The sequence below is a fragment of the Grammomys surdaster genome, unplaced genomic scaffold, assembly GCF_004785775.1.
Source record: "Grammomys surdaster isolate TR1022 unplaced genomic scaffold, NIH_TR_1.0 126313, whole genome shotgun sequence".
Classification (NCBI taxonomy): Eukaryota; Metazoa; Chordata; class Mammalia; order Rodentia; family Muridae; genus Grammomys; species Grammomys surdaster.
In genome coordinates this window covers 6,944,304-6,967,667 of record NW_021621113.1, presented here as the reverse complement: position 1 = coordinate 6,967,667, position 23,364 = coordinate 6,944,304, and the positions used below count along the sequence as shown (strand labels likewise).

Here is a 23,364-nt window from a genome sequence, read left to right as displayed (position 1 = left end):
AAGATCTGAGTTCAATTCCCAGTCCCCAATATAAGTGGCTTACAACCAGTAACACCAGTTCCAGGAGATCTAACACCCTCTTCCGGCCTCCCCGGGTACCATGTACCTGTAGTGAACAGACGTAGATCTCGGCAAAACTTTGACTGTAAAACATATACTTTGAATAAAAACAAATGTTTATTTTAAAAATATTTTATGTGCATGAGTGTTATGCCTACATGCATATGTGTATATGTAGCAGAGGTCAGACGGGGCCACGGAGTGGACATTTATGGTTTCTTTGAAGACTCAGGTTAGAATGATGTTTTGCTGGGGCAGACACAGGTGGAAGGATGTTTTGCTATAGCAAACATGTGAAAGGACACGTGATGCTCAGAAGGAATATAGCTGTGACCCCACAGACAGTGGGAGCTCGAGCTTGGGCTCACCTCGCTCCACCTCGCCAGTCTTTGCTGTTGACACGCAGGTATTGGTTCATCTTCCATTGCGATGTTGAGCTTCCTTTGTGGTGATGTCATAGAGAGACACTCACCAAAGAACTTCTCGGTGAGATTCCTGCAGCTTCTTGCTGCTTCCTCGGAACTCTGGCTGATTGGCAAGCCTCTGGGTTTCTTCTGGATCGAGCTGCTGCTGCTGCTGGTTCGTGTGTGGTGTCTGCTAGTGGACTGAACTGAGACCAGTGAAGATTTAATCACCCCAAAGAACTATTTCTAAACAGATCCACTTCCCTTGCATCCTAATAACCTTTCTTTTCCACTCCCTCTGGTGGGTGGTGGGCTAGAGGGGAAGACGAACCCTTATTAAAGTAAATTGTAAAGAATATATACAGGGACATCACTGGGGGAAGTCAGGACGGAAACCCAAGACAGGAACATGAAGCAGACAAGGAGTGGTCGCTCGCTTGCTTGCTCGCAGCTTCACACTTAGCTAGATTTCTTGTACAGTCCAGAGTCACCTGCCCAGGGAACAGTGCCTCCTGGGGTGTTCTGGGCTTGCCTACATCAGTTAGCAAGATCAAGACAATTCCCTATAGATGTGTGCACCAGCCAATCTGATCTGGGCAGTCCCTCAATTGAGACCCCCTTCTCAGGTGACTCTAGGCTGCGTCAAGTTGACAGCTAAAGCTGACTGGGATAGATGGACGGCAATGTGAGTCCCACAGACTTACTGTACCCCCGGAACCTAGGCTGGCGTGTAGCTCATGGAAAAGGTGCTTGCCTAGCAGAGGTGGGAGAAGTTCCTGGTCTGTATGGGCTACACTGTGAGACTGTGCCCACCCCAGTGTGTGAGACCATACCACCCAGTGTATGAGACTGTGCCCACCCTACCCCAGCATGTGTGACTGTGCCCACCCCAGTGTGTGAGACCCTGACTGCCCACCCCAGTGTGTGAGACCCTATCCACCTACCCCGGTGTGTGAGACCCTGTCCACCCACCCCAGCGTGTGAAACTGTGCCCACCCCAGCGTGTAAGACCGTGCCCATCCCAGTGTGTGAGACCAGGGAAGCAGAAGGAGAGAGAATCTGGAGAGACACCCCAGTGGAAGAGTCCTTGCTGGGCTCTATGAGGACTGAGTTTAAATCCCCAGAACCCACACAGGAGCTGGGCACGCGTGCTTGTCACCTCACTGCTGGGAAGCAGAAACCGGTGGAGCTCTGGACCTCCCTGACCATCCAGCCTAGCAAGCTTCAGGCTTGGAGACAGACTCTGTCTCTCAGGAGTACAGCAAAATGTGACAGAGGAAGGCACCCATGTTTTTCTCTGCTTTCCTACAGACACACAGATGGGCAACACACACATACAGACACACACACACAGGGTGTGGGGTGTGGTATTTTAGTTCCTGCCCAGCCTGTTGTCCTCTTGCAGAACACTTGATAAACTATTAGTCCTTTGAGAAAGACAAAGAAAAGAATTCAAGATCATAGACGTGTGTCTCAAGTGAATGTTTACGGTCCAAGTGTTAAGTCTCAAACATTAAAAGCTGAAAAAGCCACAAATATGAAAGAAATAACAAATATTCAGCACCATCAAATATTACAATAATAATACTGTAGATTGGCTCATCACTGTTTTCCAACTCATTAGCTCATGGTTATCTATCTACGTGTTAAATTTCCAGTAGTACTTAAAATGTCATCTGGACATTTCCTTCCAGGAAAGAGAGCCAAAGCTGACATTGAGAACACCTCTGATCTGCTCACTTCTGAGGACTAGATTTGTGGTACTTGGTTACTCAAGAAAAGCCCCCAAGAACGGCTGACTGGGAAAAACTGCCAAGAAAATTGAATGGTAGAGTGTTGATCCTGGATCTCCAGCTATAGTAGGATTCTGCAACAGAAAGGCCTCTGACCTCACCTGGATTGGCCTTACCAGGCTCTGCCCACTCGCCCCATCTTCCTACTAGCCTCATACTTCGACCCCCACATAGGTGTCCCAGACCCCCTCCCAATACACAAGCACATCATCGCTGTAGTCGTCGTCGTCATTATCATCATATTCCTCGCCACTTTCCATCTGGTCAAGAGTTCGGCCTCTGTTAAGTCTCGGTTTAAAAATCCATTTTCTCAGGAGTTTTGTGTGGTTTCCTCTCCCTAACATTAAATCGCTATACTTATCCATTCGCTGTCATCCTACCCCGCCTGTGCCACGAGGTCTGGAACTTTGTGTGTCTTTTTCTTTGTGTGTATTTTTCCAGTCCGCGCACTGGATCTGGCGCACAGTGCCTGGCACACAGTGGCACGCAAACCTTTTCAAAGGAATGAATGAACAAAAGAACCGGTGGCTAAGGAAAAGAGACGTGTGGGGAACGAGTGCCCCCTGCTGGACACCGAGTGCCAGGAGCCCAAAACAGCGTCACTACTCTGGGAGGCGTCGTCTTGGGAACCCTCATCTCAGGATTTAAACCGGTTCTCCTTGATCAATCTTCTCCCAACCTTCTCGGTATCTATCTAGGCCTGACCCCCAGTTGTTTGGCTTTTATCCCCACCCTCCCCCACCCCGCAGACTGCTTTTATCCCCACCCTCCCCCACCCCGCAGACTGCTTTGGCCCGAGCTCCAGTGACCACTGCCCAATTCTACCCCGCAATTAATATCCCTCCCTCCTGGACCTTTAGCTTTGAATAAGAATAGGACCAGATTCCTCCATCGATCCTCTCTCTCCCTCCTCCCTAATCAATCAATCAAAGTGATTGGCTGAGGCATTGGGGTGGGGGGGTGATACAGGGGCAGCAGTATGTGAAGTAGAATTTTTTTTTTTTTCTGAAACAGCCTACTGAAAGTCTGGCAGAATAGGGACGAAAGGTGTGTTGGTTTGGGGCGGGGGTGGGGGGCTGCGGATAGTGACTGAAGACTCCAGTGCTGAGGTATTTAGACAAAGGTGAGTTGCCAGATACTGGTTTGGCCTGAGGAGTCAGCTCATTCCAATACCTCTGTTTATACACTCCGGGTGCATCTACAGGGGCGGGGTTCAGAAGAGGAGCCAGAGCTGAGAACCATGTGGAAGACATGAGGAGAGCAGACAGTAAAACACAGAGTGGGCAGGGTCAAGGGGAGACAGAGGTCGCTTTCCCAGCAGGGAGGAGATGAGGCCACAGTGTCACTCCGTGTGGGTCCCATCCCTACCCCCACTCCCACCCCACCCACTATACCCCCAATCAGAACTGGGGAACTGGGGAACAGTGATGGTTACTTAAGCACCCAGAGTCCTGCTAGTTCTTTTGAGCACCCTGTAGTCGCTGGTGAGCTAAAGGGGCTGATGCCAAAGTCCAGTTATTGATCTCTGGCCCAGTAGGTCAGCTGCAGGGGCAGGAGTATGTTGCCACTGTGGGAGACAGAAGGGACCCGAAGACACTGGGCATGGGCAGTGGACTTTCACATCTGAATCCTCCACTCCCCATGTTCTTACACATGTCCTCCTCAATCCTCCCCGGATGGAGTGTCTCACAATAGACTTTGGGTATCTGGATTTTGGGGTGTCTAGGGAACAAAAAGCTGGACTTCCAGGGATTAATTTACAGCCACTTCACCCACAGGACCAAGCCCTGGAAATCCATGATTTCCGGTTTCCTAGAATCCAGGGGGATAATGAACATACTTCACCATCCCAGAAGCACTGATGATAGAGAAGGCTGCAAAGCGGTCAGGGAGACGGCAAGTCTGAGACAGTCTGCTCTGCCGCTGTTGAGCCACCGAACCTTCAGAATCTCGGTGCTCTCGTCCATAAGAAGAGGGGATTAAATCCCAGAATCTAAGGATCCTTGGAAATAAAAGATCTGATTCTTTTTTATTATTATTACATTTACTTATTCATTTACTCTCTCTTCTCTCCCTCTCTCTCTCTCTCTCTCTCTCTCTCTCTCTCTCTCTCTCTCTCTCTGTATGTGTATGTGTGTACCCACTTCCTAGAATGCATGTAGAGAACAAAGAACAACATGAGGAGTTATACCACTCCATCGTGTAGGTCCAGGGATCGAACTCAGGTCATTAGGCTTAGCAGCAAGCACCTTTACCTGCTGAGCCATCCCCTCAGCCCACATCTAATTCTAAGGAAGGCTGAGAGGGGTGAGGTAATAGAATAGGTTAGGTTAGAAGATGGCAAAGGGAATTCTTGGAAATAAAAAATTTTGGCCATTATTAACTGTGGGCACTCAGACATACCATACATTTCTCCACTCAGCAAATAGATAATAAGGAATTATGCCAAGTCTTGGGCTGGCTCTTCCTACGAAATACAAACACAGACCCTACCTTCTTGAATATATTCTAATAGTCGGTGAGAAGGGAAAGAAGTCAAATAGAACGAAGTTGGGCAAGCGTCTGTCACAGACACGAACAGTACTGAAGAACGCTGGCTGGACAAGGATATTGACTAGGGGAGGGGTGAGACACAGGTCCCTGAATAGATGAAGTGACAGCTTTGTTGGAGCCTAAAAAGCAAACAGTGGCCAGGCATGGTGGCTCCTGCCTGTCATCCTCACACTTGGGAGGATGAAGTCGAGCCAGAAAGAGAGGGCTGAGCTGGCACTTACTGCACAGAGCCTCATGACACAGGTTCAGTCTCCTGAGCTGTCGTCACAAAGCTGTGCTCTGACTTCTACATGCATGTCCCCACATCACACATATAACTAATAATGATGATAAGAAGGCTGGAGAGGTGGCTCAGTGGTTAAGAGCTCTGGCAGTTCTTCTAGAGGACTTGGGTTCAGTTCCCAGCACCCACATGGCAGCTCACAACTGTCTGTAGCTCCAGTTCTAGGGGATCTGGCACCTTTAAACATACGTGCAGGCAATGTGCATAAAATAAAAATAATTCCCTTTAATATGTGAGCAGTGTTATTTCTTATGTGCTATACAAATAGTTGAAGGTTAATTAGCAGAGTAACTGCATATAGTAATTCTGCCAGTCTCTTTCAGACAAAAAAATAAAGGATTTATTAGGTAAGTAGCAGGCCTTTATTAATATGTGACCTTTAGTTTTTTTTCATTTATGAAACTGTGAATTCAGAAAATAGATATGTATAATGTAGTCATAGCAGATGATTTGGAACCTGGGCTTGAAACCTTAGTTCCAGCAGTCAATTGTTAGGCTGACTTGTATGAACTTCAGTTTTTCCCTTTGTGAATAATGGGCATAATTTCTGCTTCCTGCAGCTACCATGAAATTGCACAGAAAAAGTCTGATTAAGTAGTAGCTGTTGTTATTAACCCTATAAAAAAAAATAATAATTCCCTTTTTTTTTTTTTTTTTTTTTTTTTTTTTTTAGGTTTTTTGAGAAAGGGTTTCTCTGTGTAGCCCTGGCTGTCCTGGAACTCACTCTGTAGACCAGGCTGGCCTTGAACTCAGAAATCCACCTGCCTCTGCCTCCCAAGTGCTGGGATTAAAGGCATGCGCCACTATGGCCCAAAAATAATTCCTTTAAAATAGAAAATAAAATTAATGATAAGCAAATAAAACGGATTTTAAAAAGAATTCTGAATCAGGAGGATTGCCACGAGTGTCAAGGATGATCTGGGCTATAGAGTGACACTCTGTCTGAAAGATAAACAAAAGAGATGGCGGGGAGGAGAGATGGCGGGCAGGAGAGGTGGCGGGCAGGGGAGGTGGCGGGCAGGGGAGGTGGCGGGCAGGGGAGGTGGCAGGCAGGAGAGGTGGCGGTAAGAACATGTAAACAGTCGTTGGTCTTGCAGAGGACCAAATCCGGGTTCGGTTCCCAGCACCCACATGGTGGCTCACAATCATCCTCCAGTTCCCAGGAGGTCTGGCACCCCCTTCTGTCCTCCGCGGATACCAGGCACGCACAAACCTGCAGGCAACACTCACATACCTAAACTATAATAAATACATCTAATTTCTTACAAAGAGACTGGAAGTAGTTGCTCTTACATTTAATCCCAGTACTTGGGAGGCAGAGGCAGGTGAATATCTGAATTTAAGGGCAGCCTGTCCTATATTCTGAGCTATAGGTTAGCCAGGCAAAGAGGAGAGAATGGGGTGGGGGGGTGCTAAAATAGAGGGAGGGAGGGAGCAAGGGAGAGAGAGGGAGGGAGGGAGGGAGGGAGGGAGGGAGGGCAACAAAAGAATCGTGGAGCTGAGCATGGCATGTGTCTGTGGGAAGGCTGAGGCGCGGCGATCAGAAGTCTGAGGCCATCTTTGGCTACATCGAAAGCTAAAAGCCGGGCTGGGCTTCATGAAACCCTGCTAAAGAAATAAAATAATAAAATAAAATAAAAATAGCAGCAATCAACAAACTGAAAGTCTAGGAACCAGTTCTATATGTAGAGCCAGCATCACAGGGAAATACCAGGAAGAGAGAGGCAAGGGGAAGAGATTATTATTTATTCTCTTTGTATTAGAAGGGATAGGTAGGTCAAGGGGTAGAAGGTTGGAAGTAAGGCATGGAACCAGGAAAGAGACCTGCCTCACCTGACCGAACTCCACACCCCTCCTGTTCTGGCAGCTGGAATTTCTAGGATCTAGACAGTGAACGGGAAATCACCGTGTGTTGGGAGCCGACTCTTAGCCGAAAGTGGCTATCATCTTTACAGCCATCTCAAGCCATATACCCTGACAAGAGACTTGTTTCAACAGCCTGCAATAGCTCAGCACACTTTGATAAACATCTTGTTACATTGCTTAGTGCCCCCAGCTGCAAGGTGCTCCTGGTATCCATGGCTACAATGCATGTGACGTAGTGGCTTCAGTTGAGATTGTCCACGAGGGCAAGTCACGTGGTAAAGGGTATAAATACCCAGGATTTCCCTTCTATAGAAGTAGTAGGTAGTGGGAGGTAGATGGAAGAGAGGAGGTAGAAGGTAGAAAGTAGAAGGTGGAAGGAGACTGAAGGAGTGAGGAGAATATAGAAGAAGAGAGGAGAATAAAGAAGAGACTTGAAGAGACTCCACCGGACTCTGTCTTGTATCTATCTTTTTCATCTCTCGCCCCTTTTTCCCCCTTCCTCCGTCCCCACTCTCTCTCTTGCTAGACCCTGACCTGGACCGGAGCAGCAGAACCGGCCGGCCTTTACAAAGTAGCAGAACCTGATGGCCATTACAAAAGAAATGGCAGTTACAAAGTGGCGCCCAGATGTGCGGCAGCAAGAACCAGAGACCCAGTGAGGGACATTACTGGAAGAAGGATCGACTGAAAATTCAGAGGTAAAACAGAGGTGATTACCGCAGGAAACTGCCGTGTGGAGACCAGTAAGTCATAGTAATAATGGGGAAAGAAATAAGTCAGCCTGAACTCAACTCTCTGGTTTTGTTCTGTTGCTTGCTGTTTACGTGTATCAATTGTCTGCTTTTGTTTCGCTGTTTAAATGTTGCCTTTCATGCCCAAAAGAAAAAGAAACACATAGAATCCAAAATAAGGCCAAAGGTTGAAGTAATCAATTTGTCAGAGCCAGATTGTGCTGACCTAGAGGAAGAGGCAGCCAAATATTTTGATCCTGAATGGTCTTCTTCCCGAAGGCCCCCTCCCTGTGCTCCTCCACCTCCAGACACTCCTGCTATGGAGATGGTGGTTGAAGATCACAGAAAGGAGTTACAGGACAAAATTTCTTTTCTTAAACAACAAATTTCTCTCCTTAAACAACAAATAGAATTAGAGGAAGAGTATCAGGACTTAATTAATCAGATACAAAAATTAAAGACAGGGAAGAGGTCTCAAGAGGGCAAAGAAAATTCCTCAGGTCCTCGAGTTCCTCAACCTGGAGTCCAAAGGCAGCCCCTGTCCTCTGGTTTTAGTTCAGCCACAGATCAGCCAGAGGAGAGAGAGGTTAAGGTTTTCCCTGTATCAGAGACTAGAGATGCTCAAGGAGTTGCGTGGAGACATCACACAGGGTTTAACTTTCAAATTATTAAAGAATTAAAAAATTCAGTGTCACAATATGGTGCCACTGCTCCCTTTACTCTTGCAATCTTAGAATCTGTTGCAGAGGAGTGGCTGACTCCTGGTGATTGGAATACTCTAGTGAGTGCAGTTCTTAGCGGTGGTGACCATCTTATTTGGAAATCAGAGTATCATGAGAATTGTAAAGAGACAGCTAGGAGAAACATTCAGGCAGGTAATGGTTGGTCCTTTGATGACTTAGTAGGAGAAGGGCAATTTGCTTCTAGTGATAACCAGATGCAATATGACCCAGGCTTATTCGCTCAAATTCAAAATGCGGCCATGAAGGCTTGGCGCAAACTCCCAGTAAAGGGAGACCCTGATGCATCTTTGACCTCAGTCAGACAAGGGCCTGATGAACGATTTTCTGATTTTGTTCATCAGTTAATGACAACAGCAGGGAGGATTTTTGGTAATGCAGAGGCAGGTGCAGATTATGTGAAACAACTTGCATATGAAAATGCCAATTCTGCCTGCCAAGCAGCCATTAGACCCTACAGGAAAAAGACAGATCTTACTGGGTATATCAGACTCTGTTCTGATATAGGGCCCTCCTACCAACAGGGCTTAGCTATGGCAGCCGCCATGCAAGGACAATCAGTAAGAGACTTTTTGGCAAGTAGAGACAAAAAGGCCTGTTTTAAATGTGGCAAGCCTGGACACTTTGCAAAATACTGCAAAGCAGAAAATGAGTTAACCCAAGGACACCCCAGAAAACAGCCTGGTCTATGCCCACGTTGCAAACGTGGAATGCATTGGGCTAGTGAATGTAGGTCCAAGACAGATGCACAAGGAAACACCCTTTCCTATAATCAGGGAAACGGGAACAGGGGCCAGCCCCAGGCCCCGAACCAATACAAGCCAAAACAGGCTTATGGGGCAGTCAGTTTCATACCAACAAACAACAACCCCTTTCAGAACTTAGTCGAGCAACACCAGGAAGTGCAGGACTGGACCTCAATTCTGCCACCCACACAGTATTAACCCCAGAAATGGGACCTCAGGCCTTACCCACTGGAGTGTTTGGACGACTCTATCCAAATGTGTTTGGCCTGATAGTCGGAAGAAACAGTGCTACTATACAAGGACTACAAATTTTTCCTGGAGTTATAGACAATGATTATCAAGGTGAGATTAAGGTAATGGCCAAGGCAATACAGAATATAGTCACTATTCCTACAGGAAGGAGGATAGCTCAACTGTTGTTACTTCCATTGATTCCTACTAATCATAAATTTTTAGATTCTGAAGGAAAATCTGCTGCAGATAGATTCTGGCATCCTAATACTAAAAAGAATTTTGCAACAGTCCTCTGGAAAGACCATTAACTGGAACCTGAAATGGGCCAGATCCAGTGCTTATCTGGAGAAGAGGATCTGTCTGCATATATTCCCAAATGGCAGATGCCGCATGATGGCTGCCAGAGAGACTGATTAAACAAATAGACAACAATAACAAATCCAGGGAAGAGAAACCCCCTGAGAAGCGTATTTTTTCTTTACAGGAAACATGAAGATGCTTCACTGGAGCAGATCAACCAGTATACCTGACTTGGGAAGTTCTCAGTGCGGAAGAAGACATCACCACCCACGCCTCCAGGGTGGCTCTATTAGACTCTTGGTTTCCTGATTTATGATTTAGTGGTACATTATTTAAACCCTAGAGAGAATCCATTACCATACTTACTATAGTTGTGTTTTAGGTTTGAGATTGATTGGGGTAGGAATAGGGATTTTCTTACTTGTTTTGTTAAGATCAAAGCTATGATCAGTTCTGTACTTATATAGATTAGATTTAGAAAATAGTGTTACAGAATAGAAGAGGCTTATACTTTTTACTCCTCCAACAGAAGAAGTTATGTGCTACCCTTAAAAAGAGTGTTGCTTTTGCACTAACCATTCAGGCATTGCTAAGTCTCTTGTCTCTCGGGATCATGCTGCTCAACAAACTGATGGCTTTTGTACTACAACAGATAGACGTTACACAAATGAAACCCATACAGGTCCATTATTACAGGCCTGAAGTGGGAGACTAAAACCTCTGTCATCAAGACTGACGAGGATTAACCCTTAACTTATGCGCTAAGCCGGATAGTCAATGACGGGTAAGAGAACACCTCAAGACCCTTGCCCCAACTGGGAGGCCTCACCATCCTAAGACAGGAGCTCAACCAATGGCTGTTGAGTATCCAGAGACGGGAAAGGGAGGCTGGGGTCCTCTGTTCCAACCTAAGGCAAGCACGGTTTCCGTAAGTTTTCCCAGCCTTCCCTTTTGAAAACAAATTTAAAAAGAGGGACCTGTTGGGAGCCGACTCTTAGCTGAAAGTGGCTATCATCTTTACAGCCATCTCAAGCCATATACCCTGACAAGAGACTTGTTTCAACAGCCTGCAATAGCTCAGCACACTTTGATAAACATCTTGTTACATTGCTTAGTGCCCCCAGCTGCAAGGTGCTCCTGGTATCCATGGCTACAAGGCTCCGTCCCCACTCTCTCTCTTGCTAGACCCTGACCTGGACCGGAGCAGCAGAACCGGGCGGCCTTTACAAAGTAGCAGAACCTGACGGCCGTTACAAAAGAAACGGCAGTTACAACCGTGTGGTTGGAAAAGCATTGCATAAGATAGTAGGTAGCCAGTCACAAGGGGTCAAGGGTCACAGAGACAGGAGCTGCCCCAATCAGTTTGAGACTATTAAAAACAAAACAAAAACTTGTCTAAGGCCACACAGCTGGAGGACAAAGATTTGAACTCAAAGTATGGTCTCCAACCCCAAGTCTTTGCAGAGGACCCGTCCTAAGGATACCAGTGAGTAAAGTCTCCAGAGATCAGATTCAATTCCATGGAAGAAGCATCTTTCCCTATCACTACCAGAAATCCGTTAGACAATGGTGGATGCCAAGCCGAGCCTACTTGGGCAGGACAGATGACCTTGTATCCAAGGCCTGTGGAATGTGACGGTGAGGATCTCCATTCCACCCCACTCGTCCTGACACAACATGGGTGGGACATCTGTGTGCAGAACCTCACAGTGGCGCCAACACTTGGTAGAGGCTGGAGGGAGAGTGGGCAGCATGCTGCCTGTTTTCTCTGTGACCCTTCTGAAACCATAGACACCCACCGGTTAAAAGACGAAGAGAAGGAAATGCCTAAATGTCCTGGCTAGTTTTTTCATCCACTTGTCACAAGTTAGAGTCACCTGGGAAGAGGAACCACAATTGAGAAAGTTGGCCTGTAGGCAAGCCTCTAGGGCACCTTTTTGATTAATGATTGGTGTGGGAGAGCCCAATGGTCAGCACCAACCCTGGGCAAGATGGTCCTGTGTTATACAAGAAAGCAAGCCGAGGGAGCCTTGTGGAACGAGCCAGTCAGCAGTGATCCTCCATGGCCCCTGCTTCAGCTCCTGCCTCCAGGCCAGGTTCCCGCCTTGTGTTCCTGCCCTGGCCTCCCTCAGTGATGGAGTGTGATCTGAGACTTATAAGTTGAGATGAACTCTTTCCTTCCAGAGTGGCTTCTGGTCATGATGTGTTATCAACCTTAGAAGACCTGACATATGTGACATCTGGTAGCTTTGACTTTGGAATAAATTACATGTGTTGCGACTTCCCAGGAAATGTCTTGTCTCATAGCACCAGGTGAGCCAAATGTTCTGGCTGCTCCTCAAATAACTGGCTCTGCTCTAAACCCACGCTCTCACTGTTTCTGTAAGGTTCTGCCCTCCCTAGCTTTCAAAGCTATATCAGTGGCGCACGCCTTTTATCCCAGCACTTGGTAGGCAGACACAGGCAGATCTCTGAGTTCGAGGCCTCGTCTAAAGATGGAGTTCCAGGACAGCCAAAGCTATTCAGAGAAACCTTGTCTCAATAAAGAAAAAAAAAAACAAGAAAAATTCAAAACAAACAAACAAAAAACAAAACTCTATACAAGGTCTAACTCAATGCTACACTTTCTTTGAAACCTGATATAACATAGAATACATGTGTGTCGAAATCATGATTTCATGTATTTGTGTTTATCTTTCTGTCTGCCCCACTAGTTTTAGCCCTGTTAAACATAGACATGAGGGTGTGTATATGATCTTACAAATCTGTGGGGATTTGAACAAGAAGGGCATCCATGGGTTCTTATATTTGAAAACTTGATTTCTAGTTGGTGGAACTGTTTAGGAAGGATGAGGAGGTGTGGCCTTCTTGGAGGAGGTGTGTCACTGTGGGTGGGTTTTGAGATTTTGAAGGCCCTTACCTAGCCTAGTCTCCCTCTGCTTCCGTCTTTAGATTAGATATAAGATCTCAGCTCCCTCCATGCCTGCCGGCCACCATGATGACCATGGGTAGCCCTCTGAGACTATAAGCAAGCCCTCAATTAAATGCTTTTTTTTTTTTTTGGCTTTTAAATGAGTTGGTTTAATTCAAAATGGTACAGAATTCAGAATACAATGAAGATGGAACAGTAGGCTCTGGTGGGATTCTAGGCTGGGTTCACTTTAAACTCACAGCTGAGGTAGAAATTGCTGAACACTAGAGACAATGATCCATTTCATTGTTCACTTTATTCATTGTTTTTTTTACAAAAGTTTAATTACAATGTACAACAACAGGCTCCAGGATAACACTCCATCCTAACTATTAGGTGGCAAAGATGTTATGGCAGGGAATCCAGATGTTTGACAGGTTACAGGATAATGATTCATTCTAGCTGTAGTGGCAAAGATGTCAAAGATGTCACGGCAGAGAATCCAGATGTTTACATAGGGATGGAAGAGGAGGGTCACCGTCACCTCTGAAGACGTGAGGAACAGCTTACCTTTTGCCAGATTTCTTAATTCCACCTGTGGTCAGGGGCCCCTTCCCCATGGCCTTGGCTTTTAGCTCCTCGAGTTTCTTCTCTTCCTCCTTTTGTTTCTGCTTGAAAGCTTTATCTTCCTCGTCCATCTCCTTGGCCTGTTTCTTGGGCGGTTTCAGGGGCTTCTTTTTGCCACCTTCCCAGCCTGACATGGCGCCTCCAGCCCCTTCACCAGACCCTGATCCTATAAATGCTTCTTTTTTAAGTTGCCTTGGTCATGGTGTCTCTTCACATAGAACAGCAACTAAGATAATGTCCTACTAAAAGGATGATACCCCAAGTCACATATCAGGATATCAGTTTTTGTTATTTACTGAGTAAGACCTCAAACAAATTACTTGGAGAGAACCATTTCCTCATTTACTAAATGAGGTAGGGGCGTCAATATGGGAACACTAAGACTTATGCCTCTTTTCTTTCTTCCTTGTTTTTTCTTTGTTTGGTTTTGGTTTTGTGTCTGAGATGGGGTCCCATGTAGCCCCAGTTGTTCTTGAATCTTCAATCCTTCTGCCTCCGTTTCTGGGGTGCTGGGATTAGTGTCCCTGAAACTCACCTATTCAGCTCTCTGTGTACATTGTACATGGTGCTAACACCTCTCCTGTTCTTTAACAGAAGATTTGTGTGTGTGTGTGTGTGTGTGTCTGTGTGTGTGTGTACGTGTATGTGTGCTCATATCCATGGAGGCCGGAATATATTGTCCCATCCCCTGAAGCTGGAGTCACAGGCAGTTGTGAGCCACCTGACATGGGTGCTGGGAACCTAACTTGGGTTCTCTGTAAGAGCAGCAAGTGCTCTAACCACTGAGCCTTCTCTCCAGGCACATTAACCCTCTTCTAATGGAAGAGGCATAGAGTACTGATTCCAAATGACAATTCCAGAATCAACCAATTAGCCTCCTCCAGGACTGTCTCTCCCCTTCATCAGTAACATGGTAAAATTAGCCAGGCCTGTCTCATAAACTTATTGGTCTCATTGATGGATTATTGTTGTTTGTTTTAAAGACAGGGTCTCACTATTTAAGCCCTGGCTGTCTTGGAACTCTCTCTGTAGACCAGGCTGGTCTGGAATTCACAGAGACCCTGCCTCTGCCTCCTGAGTGCTAAGATTAAAGGGCTGTACCACTCTGTCAGGATTGTTGGGAGAGCTGAGATAACTTATGTACAGTACTTGATACACCGCCTGGCCCATGGTGAGCGTTCAAACAAGGTTAGCGGTGCTGTGTGGTTTGCTCCACTGATGACTCAGAATCTGCAAAAGACATCTCCCACTTCAGTGTCCTCAAAGCAAGCCATGAGTGTGTCTTTCATCTGGTTCCAATGTGCAGAGCAGAGTATTAGAGTGTACTCTGAAGTCATAAACAAAGGTAAAGGACTGGGGTGCAGCTCAGTGGCTGAACACCGGCCTCGATGAAGGATATTCAAGGCCCTGGGATTGATTCCCCAGTCCTCAGTACTGGGAAAACAAAACACAAAGGGCAGAGGAGCAAACTTCAATGTGCATGGTCTGCCAGGCGTCGCTTTCCCCTTTTCTTTTCCCGTATGTCCATCTGTCTGTTGGTCTGTCTATCTGTCCATCCGTGTTGGTGTGTATAGAGGGCAGATGATGACACTAGGGTATCTTCCTCAATAACTTTTCCACTTGTTTGCTCAACAGTTTCACTATGCAGCCCTGAAACTTTTTATATAAACCAGGCTGGCCTTGACCTCACAGGGATCCATTTGCCTTTGCCTCCTGAGTGTACCACACAGGCTCTTCTAGACATCTTTCTGAACCTGCAGCTTACCGGCTGGCCAGAAAACCCTGGGGATCTCCTGTCTCCTCTGCCCTCAGCACTGGGTTTACAGATGGATGCAGTGGTATCTGCCTTTTCTTTCTTTTTTTTTTTTTTATTTTTTATTTTATTTTTTTTGGTATCTGCCTTTTCATGTTTGTCTTTGGGAAAGTCAAACTCAGGTCCCTATTCTTTTGCCTAGCAAGTGCTTTACCCACCTGACCATCTCTCCAGCCTACTCCAGCACAAATACTTTCTTAGGCAGTTACTAGAGGTTATTCTGCTTGATGTATGAGCCACAAAGCAGAGCATGGTGATAACATGGCTTTAACCCCAGTGCTCAGGAGGTGGAATCTGTGAGTTCAAGGCCAGGCTGGTAACAGTGGTTCATTCTTTAACCTTTGGAGACAGAGGCAGGCAGATCTCTGTGGGTTCAAGGACAACTTGGTCTACAGAGTGAGTTCCAGGACAGCTAAGAAACTAAAAAACCAAGAAACCCTATCTCAAACAAACAACAACAACAAAAAACCCAAACCCCAATGTATATATGTATATATTATGCTTATTTTATATATTTTATTATTATATATTATATATACATATTGGTTTTTCTTTTTCTTTTTTTTTCTTCTTTTTTCCAAGGTGGTGGTGGGGTTATTCAGGAGATTGGGCAGAGATGGGAGGGAGAGAGAAGTAGAGGAAGAAAATGGAAGAAGAATTTTTTGGTTTTTTGAGACAGGGTTTCTCTGTGTAGCGTTGGCTGTCCTGGAACTCACTCTGTAGACCAGGCTGGCCTCGAACCCAGAAATCCACCTGCCTCTGCCTCCCAAGTGCAGGGATTAAAGGTGTGCACCACCACTGCCCGGCATAATATATATTTTATATATCCAGAAAACACTAGTTCTAACCTGAAAAGCAGTGAGGAATCCATAGAAGTCCACTGGGAAGCAAGTCTAGAGAGCAGGAGATAAGAAACAGGAGACAGGCTCCAGGAGAAGTAAAGATTTAACAGAAAGAAAACAGTCAATCCTTTGAAGGTAAGTGGGTGTACATCAGTGGGAAAGGTGACTACAAAGTCCAAGGAAAAGAAGAAGCCGCATAAGGAGAGAAATGTCTTGGCAGTGCACAGTGGGACATTTCTATAGTCATGACAAGGTAAACATCGGTTACCAATTTAGCTGAAAAAGGTGATTTATCTGTACTTGGGAGGAAGGGGAAAGGGCCCTGTAGGGGGCAAGTTCTCATCCATCATAACAGGGAATCAATAGCAAAGGACTAAAACCAATAAATCAAGAACTAGACATCCATGTATATTATTTAGAGATACGGAAGTATCCTCCAAAGAGGCTCAAAGAGAGGCAGCCTAGGGGAACGGAGAGTAGCTCGGCCAGGGTACTCTCTTTTATTATATTTCTTTCCATGCCAATTGATTGTTTAATGCTGTGCATTAATTACTTTATCTGTTTGGATGGAGACCTGTAAGTTGAGGCAAGCTGCTTGACCACAGTGTCCTGTGTCTTATCTGGTACAATGGGGATCACATCGGGATGTTTGAGGACCAGAATAGATAGTGAGCACAGGGAAGATGACATAGTCTCACGTGTAAACAGTAGCTGCTGTGTCAGGAGAGAATGGGTCAAAAGTCTAAGGCTGAAACAGGACTGAGGACATGACAGGAGTCACAGTGAGGAGCCACGAGACCATCAGAGGCTAGCAGGCACATCCCAGCTGGGTACTAGAAGTTCTACTGGTCAGGATACCTAGAGAGGGACTGACATTGGACAGAGGGCTATCATGTGCTCATCATTTTCTCTTGTGGGGGACGTGTCAGAAAGGAAAGATTTAGAGGCTGTCAGGGTGAGGGTCAGAGGTCAGCTGGGGTCAGGAAGTCTATTCCATTGAGGTCACTTTTGTCTCCTTTCAATCTAATGAAGCCATTATTGGTGAAAGCCAGCGCCTGGCGTCTTGCTCTGTGAAGCAGGGCCAGCATGGGGAGCAGATGAAAGAAGGAAGGGGGCTCCCTTGGCTAGTCCTCCTGACAATTCAACAGGCCTATGAGGTGAGAGGTGCACAGCCCTGATGGATGTGGGAAGCACTGATCCCTGCAGAGGATGAGACGACAGCATGGGGCGAGAACAGATTGCTTCTTATTGTAGTTAGAAATGGGTTCTCTCTCTTACACACACACATAAACACACACACATAAACACAGATATACACACATACATACACACATACATACACACACATATACACATACATACACACATATACATACATATATGCATACACACATGCACATATATGTATACATACATACACACATACATACATACACACATATACATATACATATATGCATTCATACATACACACAATACACACATTCAGCACACATACACACATACATACACACATACAACACACATACACACACATACACACACATACATACACACATACAACACACATAAACACATTCAGCACACATACAGACATACATACACACATACAACACACACACATACACACATATACATACATATATGCATACACACATACACATATGTGTATACATACATACACATACACACATACACACATATACATATACACATATGCATTCATACATACACACAATACACATATGCAACACACATACACACATTCAGCACACATACACACATACATACACACATACAACACACACACATACACACACATACACACACATACAACACACATAAACACATTCAGCACACATACACACATACAACACACACACATACACACACATACACACATACACACACATACACACATACACACACATACACACATACACACATACACACTCTATTTCAGAATTTCTGCTCTGGAAGACACATTTGTCACCAATGAACCCAACTCTCTTTAATCCCAGCATTCAGGGGGCAGAGGCACGTTGATCTCTGTGAGTTCAAGGCTGACCTGATCTACATAGTGAGCCACGTCTCAAACAAACACTTGTGATCGTCTCTTGAGATCACACAGATGAACAGACTGGATGCACGTGCGCTGTACGGTCCCCAGCGACCCGTGCCTGTTGTCTGTCTTTATCTACAGTGGATCCACAAGGACAGGAATCTGACCCCTTCTGCTCATTGTTGTCGCCCCAGCATTTCACAAAGGGCCACCTCATATAAAGTAGGTGTTCACTAAGTATCTGTTCGGTGAATGAGCTGATGAAGCGTAAACATCATGTTCTGCTTTTAACGTCATTTTAGTGTGTGTGTGCCCATGAATGTGTGTGCGTGTTCAGCCATGCACCTGTGTGAAGGTCACACAGGTGTCCCTTCTCTTTTCCTGCCATGTGGGTCTCCAGGATTGAAATCAGGTCATCAGGCTCGACAGCAGGTGATTTACCTGCTGAACATTCTTGATAAACCCTCCTTTATTTTATTTTTTACTTTTGGGACAGTGCCTCACTATATAGCCCTGACTGTCCTGCAACTCACTATATAGTCCAGGCTAGCCTCACAGAAATCTGTCTGGCACTGCCTCTGGAGTGATGGAATTAGAGGCATGCGCCACCACTGCCCAACCACATTTTGGGGGGAAGGGGAGAGGGTTGAGACAAGGTTACTTTCTATAGGCCTGTCTGTCCAGAGACTCAGACTCACAGAGACCTGCCTCTACCTTCCAGGTGCTGAGATTAAAGGTGTGCATCACCAAGCCTTACTTCTCCATTCTAAAATAACATTTACATTGTTTTTCTTTTCAGTGTGCACACATATGTTAGTATGTGAACAGGTGCGTGTGTGCCATGGTACACCTATAGATGTCAGAAGGTAACTTTTGTAACTTAGTTCTCCTCTTCTCCCATGTTGGTCCCAGAAATCAAGCTCAGGGCATTGGGCTAGGTGGCAGATTTCTTGCTGAGCCATCTTACAGACCCCTTTCTGGATAAAGCTCAGACCACTACTGCACAGGAAAGGTGATTACTATACTGCCCTTTAAATATTTCTTCTGAGTATTCTCCAGCAGGGCAAATGATGACCTTGAATGTCTGATCTTCCTGCCTTCACTTCCCTAGCACTGGAATTGTAGCATGCTCTTTTGTGAAAATACTTTTCCTGGGGAGACAAGACACAACACATTTGTCTCTACTCACCCAGATAGGGAGCCAAACAGATCAAAGTACAGATACTACCAAGGGCCAACTTGCAGAACCTAGGAGTTTTATTGAGGCTACATACAGAAACACCAGCGAGGGGTTACTCACAGAAGCAGAAATGACTCAAAGACCTGTGTCACCAAGTTCCACCCCAGTATTGGTGACAGCTCACAGAAGCTGGGAACCTGGAGCACATTGTATAACCTGCCCAACAGGCTGCTCAACAGGCTGGAAAGTGTCCTTTCCAGGTGCCTCAGTTGGTCTAAACCTCTTCCAGGCTGCTGGGCAGTCTTGAGTCTTCTGTGAAGCTCAGCAAAATTGTTTACTGGGTCAGAGAGGGGCCTAGTGGATCTGGTCAGTTTCAGGGAGTTCTTAAAGTATTTCTTTTAGTTGTTTACCTTCCTGCCTAAGGAGCTCCCCTGCTGGATGGACTGTTTTGATCTTGGAGGAAACTGTTTCACAACTTGCTTACCACCATTCCTGGCTTATGTGGTGCTAGGGACCAAGCTTAGGTCTCTGCACATGCGCCACAGGCATTGATCTATATCTCCAGCCTTCACTACGGAGCTTTCTTTTAGAACAAGGTGCCATGTATCAAAGATTCTAAGGAGCTGGCATCTTTTCCTGTTTTGTTCTGGTCTTTGGAGACACAGTTCTTATGTAAGCCAGGCTGCCCTTGAACTCCAAACCCTTCTGCCTCTCTGTCTCAGGTACTGGGAGTATAGCTGTGCTGGTAGGACAGATATCTTGAGGGACACATTGGGGGAATAGATTTCTCTAGGGGACACTATCATTCATCTTTGCAGATGGCTGGGGCTTTTCATGCAGAGCTTTTCTGGTAATAGAGTTTAAAAACATAGCTGAAGAAAATTAGAATTAGGTGTATTTCGATAATGCAGGCTATTTCAATTCAAACCTATTGAGGCTGGGTGTGGTGGCTCATACCTGTAATCCTAGCACCCAGGATGCTGAGGCAGGAGAATTGACATGAATTTGAGGCCAACCTGGGTTACTGAATGAGTTTGACTCCAGCATGGGCTAAAGAGAATGTGACCTTATCTTAAAAAGCCAGCCAACTTAGTAACAACAACAAAAAACAACAGCCCACTTAGGAAATTCTTCTTGGTTGATTTCTGCAGCTCAGTCACTTGGCTTTAGGTACTGAGAAGTTTGGAAAAGAAAAGAAAACACAAATTTTTAAACTGTATTTTCTAGCATTACAGATGTGTCACATCTGTATCTACGTCTATAAGATGTGTTACATTATAGCTGCATCGCACTCCTGTGATATAAAATAATATTGTAACTGCTTTATAATACATAGTTGTGAGCATGGTTTACCAGAGTCAGGATTTTAAATTTCGTTTATTTATTTTATGTGTATGGGTGTTTTGCCTACATATACATCTCTCTGTGTACTACACGTATGCCTGGTACCAGCAGATGCCAGAAGAGGGTGTTGGATGCCCTGGGACTGGAGTTGTAGATGGTTGTGAGCCACCACGTGGGTGCTGGGAATTGAACTCCAGTCCTCTGGAAGAGCAGCCAGTGCTCTCATCTGCTGAGTCATCTCTCCAGCCCCCAGACCCAGTTTTATGAGGTCCATTGTGCTAAGCCCGGGCCTTGGTTCACGAGGTCTTGTGCATGCTCAGTAGACACTCTACCCTGAGCTGCATTTCCATTCCAGAGAATAGTAATGCCTTATGTGGTCAAAAGCTCCATGCCAGGCAGAAAAGATCTCCCTGGCCTACCTAGTCCGATTCTTCCTTCTCACAATAGCTCTGAGCACTAAGTATCCTCATTGTCTCATGGAGAGGGGAGGAAACTGAGTCACGTAATGCTTACCGGTGTTGCCCCCATCACAGAGCTGTAAGAAATACAGGCAATGGGACTGAGGACTGAATCCATTCTCTTATGAAATTGCTAAGTTGGTGCACACTCTTCATCTCAGCACTTGAGAGATGGAGCCAGAGAATTAGGACTTCAAAGTTATTCTTGGCTAGGCAGTGGTGGCGCACGCCTTTAATCCCAGCACCTGGGAGGCAGAGGCAAGGCAGATTTCTGAGTTCGAGGCCAGCCTGGTCTACAGAGTGAGTTCCAGGATAGCCAAGGCTATACAGAGAAACCCTGTCTCAAAAACAAACAAACAAACACAAAATTATTCTTGGCTATATCGTCAATCTGAAGTCAGCCTGGGCCACATGAGACCCTGCTTCAAACCACCACCAACAAAAAAAGTATTCTTCAATAGTGGAACTAATTTTAAATTATTAGTAAATAAATTATATTATCTTCTACTCTGGTCTTATTATATTCAAAGATATTATCTTTCTTCATGACCAAATGAGTAGGCCTAAACTTTTTTTCTTCTGAAGCTGAGCTTGCAATGCCTGCAATGTTCTAACAGAATCATTTACTCACAGATATGTCTCCTTTAGTACTCAAGAAATATTTAGAGCTGGAGAGATTGCTCAGTGGTTAAAAACACTGACTATTCTTCCAGAGGACCTAAGCTTGGTTCCTAGAGACCCAATTTGATGGCTTATAACCTTAAATCTCTTCAGTTCCAAAGGATCCAACACCCTTTTTGGGCTTCTGGAAGCAGCTGTACACACATGACATACAAAAACACATACATATAAATACAAATAAAATAAAACGAAAAAAGTAAAAGATTAAGGCAGGTCATGGACAGGCACCTGGAATTTCAGTTCCAAGGAGGCAGAGGCCGGAGGACTGCAGCGTGATTAAAGCCAGAATATGCCATGCAGCAACACCTTGTCTTAATCACAAGCAAAATTAAAATGTCTATCTGTCTCATGTGTGTCAGGGGACCTGGGGCATTTTTTTTGGAAGAACTTGGACCTAAGAACACAGGAAGATCTCAAGGCAGGAAGGCATAGACTTTTCAGCACCAGGGACAGAGCCACAGCTGTCCTCAGCACCCTGGACAGAGCAAGTGATCATGCCTGCGGGGGGGAAACCCAATCTTGTTGGAGTCTGATCAAGAGAAGCCTGGACATTCACCTTATCTTTCTTCTTCTCTTCAGAAGATCTCAACCACCAACCTATGAAACTCAAGAGCAACTGTATAAGGAACAGATATTGTAATGGCGCTACCTAACGGGACCGGGTTGTGTAAATAAAATGACTTTGCTTGATACACTCGGACAACTCCAAAAAGATCTAACAGTTCCTAGCTGGGAATAGGACACTGTTAATGATACTTAAAATTTTCGGCTAAGTGACACAAGGCTCACCATAGTCTTTTCCATCCCCCAAAGTCCTATCTCATACTTTTTATGTCCATGCAAAAGCACTTCGTAGAAAAGAGGAAAATATTCTTCATAGTCATCTCCTACCCCACCGTCCGTTTCTCTACCCCATCACCTTTTTTCTCTTTTTTAGATACGCACTTGCTCTTGAGCGTGCATGTACACATGCACAACTGCAGCGTGTGAACCACAAGAGATTGTGCACACTTGTGGAGAAGACTGAATTCATGATAAGCTGATGCCCCTGAAAGCAGGCTCTGTCCCTTTAAATGGGTTGTAGCCGTGGGGGAGGGGGGAACTGACCGGAGCTGGCATTGTCCAGTTTGAACTGAGCACCGGAAGTGAAGGGGCAGGGCTAGGGCCGTGCACTGAGCCCCGGGCCATTGTCCATCTCTGACCAGGGCAGTGGCCATCCCTCTGGTCCACCCTCTTTATCTTCTAGTAGGGAGTTTACCTCTTCAAATGAGAAGCTTCCTTATCCAGTCTTTCCACCAGTCACACTACCCGAAGGGTAACGCAATTGAGGATGGTGACTGAGAACAGGAGGGTCTGGGAATCAGAGTGTCCCGGGCCCTAGAGGAAGTGCCTCCACCCACCAATCTATTCTCTGCCACCAACGGATGGGACAGGACGGGACGCGGCAGGCAGGGGCCCGATAAGAACACAGCTAGCACAGAGTACACATTTCAGGGTTTCCACATGCTCTCCCAGGAAGCTCCACCTGGAAGCAACTTTAGATGTAGGCTTAGGGGGGGAGCAAAAGACTTCGCACAGAATCAATTGGGAGCTTGTTTCTGATTGGGATAAACCCAGAGAAACTGATGTTGAAATTTGGAGGTGGAGACATCCAGTTGCAGTCAGAGACAGGCCGAGTTTGAGAGGCACCACCTAGGTTAAGACAGACCAGCTCTGTGGGGTCGCCATCCGCTCCC

At 45.7% G+C, this 23,364-nt stretch overlaps 1 non-coding gene and 1 pseudogene across 1 annotated transcript; one reads left to right on the top strand and one right to left on the bottom strand.

Annotated features, from left to right (window-relative positions):
- The first annotated feature begins 5,291 nt into the window (after nucleotides 1–5,291).
- Nucleotides 5,292–5,422, top strand: LOC114614385. The gene has a single exon (XR_003710307.1). It is a non-coding gene; the product is annotated as a small nucleolar RNA SNORA19 (small nucleolar RNA).
- A 7,765-nt stretch (nucleotides 5,423–13,187) lies between these two features.
- On the bottom strand, nucleotides 13,188–13,382 carry LOC114614134 (annotated as a pseudogene).
- Between the last annotated feature and the right edge of the window lie 9,982 nt (nucleotides 13,383–23,364).